This window comes from Primulina huaijiensis, chromosome 14 (assembly GCF_012295235.1).
Source record: "Primulina huaijiensis isolate GDHJ02 chromosome 14, ASM1229523v2, whole genome shotgun sequence".
Classification (NCBI taxonomy): Eukaryota; Viridiplantae; Streptophyta; class Magnoliopsida; order Lamiales; family Gesneriaceae; genus Primulina; species Primulina huaijiensis.
In genome coordinates, this window is record NC_133319.1 from 10,535,605 (window position 1) to 10,538,477 (window position 2,873).

Genomic DNA, 2,873 nt, shown 5'->3' on the forward strand with positions numbered 1-2,873 from the left:
AAGCTTTTTTGAAAGGAGAAGAGAGGCTCCAAACCAAAAAAAGAAGACTGTCCCCTAGGGAAGACCCTACACGAACGTGCGAGCTGTAGTGAGTTTTCATTTTGAATAGAACGAGTGAATAGAGCGAAAGCTAGAGAGCTAGAGTAAAATAAAAGGAAAGACCGAGACCATACAGGTCTTAGATAAAGTCGTATCTCAAGCGCCTAACTCGAGATCTTCATTTTAAACAGCACCAAATGAAGTTTTCGCACTCGGATTTACATTGGCTCCATGGATGATCATTCTATTTTCGCTCAGTCTCTCCCGCGTTGCTTTTCTTAGTACTTTGCCTGGAAAAAGAATCTTGTAGTTCTACTTCTCTTCCGAGAACAGCTTTAATAGCATCACTTTCTTCCTTCAACATCTCCAAAGCTAACCTGAAATGGAGTCAACTACTAATCCCAGGTTCCATTATTCTATTCGATTTTAGGAGTGTTCCTCTAACTAGAAAGAAATATCTTAAGAGAAGAAGAAAACGCTTCTGGTTTACTCTCTTTCTTCGTCAGATAGTTGATCGAGAAAAAGTCCCCTACCCTTATTTCCCATGCTTTTTGTTGGTCAACAACCAACCAAACCTCTCGTTTTTTCACTATACTCGTACAGGAAGGACTCTCTTTCTGTCTGGAGGGAATCAACGGATCTCAATCAAGAATGCCTCAACTAGATAAATTCACTTATTTAACACAATTCTTCTGGTCATGCCTTTTCCTCTTTACTTTCTATATTGCCATATGCAATGATGGAGATGGAGTACTTGGGATCAGCAGAATTCTAAAACTACGGAACCAACTGGTTTCACACCGGGAGCACAACATCCGGAGGAACGACCCCAACAGTTTGGAAGAGATCTTGAGAAAAGGTTTTAGCACCGGTGTATCCTATATGTACTCCAGTTTATTCGAAGTATCCCAACGGTGTAACGCCGTCGACTTATTGGGAAAAAGGAAGAAGATCACTTTAATCTCTTGTTTCGGAGAACTAAGTGGCTCACGAGGAATGGAAAGAAATATATTCTATTTGATTTCGAAGTCCTCATATACCATTTCTTCCAATCCTGGATGGGGGATCACTTGTAGGAATGACATAATGCTAATCCATGTTCTACACGGCCAAGAAAGCATCGGTTTTTAATCTCATTATGAAGTGAAGCGGAAAATGAGAAAGTTTTTGCAACAAGAACTTTTATTCCATTCCTATTAAGACTGAGACTTGTCTATTCCTAATAAAGGAAAGAGAAGAGTCACTTAGTTACCAGAGCAGAAGAGATTCAAGCTATAAGAATTGATTCTTATTCTCTATCGCTTGAATTATCCGTCTCTGGCGATACAGCTCCCAACATTTATCAGGGTCACACCTGATTTCGGAAAACCACTTTGCAGTTCTTCCACATTCTTTTCATCAAAGAGTTCTAAGTTATTTAGAAGAAATTTAATATTTTCACAAGAAAGATAGCTGAAACTAGCAGTTATATTTATCTTCTCGAGAGTCCCTTTACTTGGGCTAATTTATATGCTTACACTATAACTATGGCTCACAAGGAGGCCCTGGTCCTGACTAAGGAATGGGATCCTCGTACTTTTCCTATTTTATCTCTTCTTTCATGTCGAGCTTTCGAAAGCCACTAGGGAGGTAGAATGAACGATCGACTGCTAAAGATCTTGAATAAAGCATTGATAGCTTTGCTTTGCAAAGGAGAAAAACTTTGATTCTTCCCTAAAGTCTTCCTTGCATGCTTGGTACCAACTACGACTAGAAAGCGGTCACTACTGTCAATGAATACCATTCATAGCTGTCCATATTAGTAACATAGCCGTAACGACTTTGTTTTACTGCTCAAGGTGGTGATAGCAACTATTTACTTAATTAGTTGCTTGCATAATGCTCTTCCTATTTGATTTCTCGGCTTTCTTCTTCCGAACCGAACGAAGACAATTTTTCTCCCCTCTTATTGCACTGATCTCTTCTCTTTCACTCCCTTTCTTCATTCAGGAAAGGTGAAGATTGAATCGGGAACAAAAAACGAAGCAGGAACAGACTTGTCCTTTGGTCGAGTTTGCTTCACTTCTTGAGTCCTCACCAGTTCCTGCGACAGCTAACAAGGGGCATTTAGGACAACTCGTTCATTTAGCACAACTTCATTCCGCTCGAGCCTCTCTTTGGAGAGTCCTTTCTTTCCAATCAATAAATATAGTGCTAGCTCGCTATTCATATTATTTCTGCTTGGCAGGTAACAAGAACTCCATTTTCAATGAATTCCGGGTCTGGGCGCTTAGCAGCCCCTACTTTCACATTTCTTCCTATAAAATTACTTGGTCTACTTCCATTTAGGCTGAGATGGCTTCTCTTTCGATGGATTGATCCGGACTTCCCCATTCGCAGGAAAGAAAGAAAAGACCTGAATCCTGCTGAAGCTGCTAACATAGACTGAGCAGATATTGACCCATGAGATTTGTACACTTCGGCTTGTGTTTTCACTTTGATTGTTGCACTCCCAAGAGCAGGTTGTCCACAAGTAGTATAATTCGGTGAGTCCGATATCGTATCTACAGGGAAGCTAAGGTAATTACAAGTCCACTACAATGTCTTTTTGTTTTGTTTTTGTTTTTGTTTCTTTTTAATTTTAATTGTTTGAATCTTTAATGGGTAAATTTTGATTTAAGTAGTTGAGATTAAAGGATCCACTCTTGGTATTTTAATAAAGTTAACATTAACGAACAATATTGAAATCTGCTTAATAAAATGTTTCCAATATATTAAATAATCAAATTTATATTATGTTATAAATTATTATCTTATAAGTATATAATATATACCAAAACTTATAAATGTGGTCA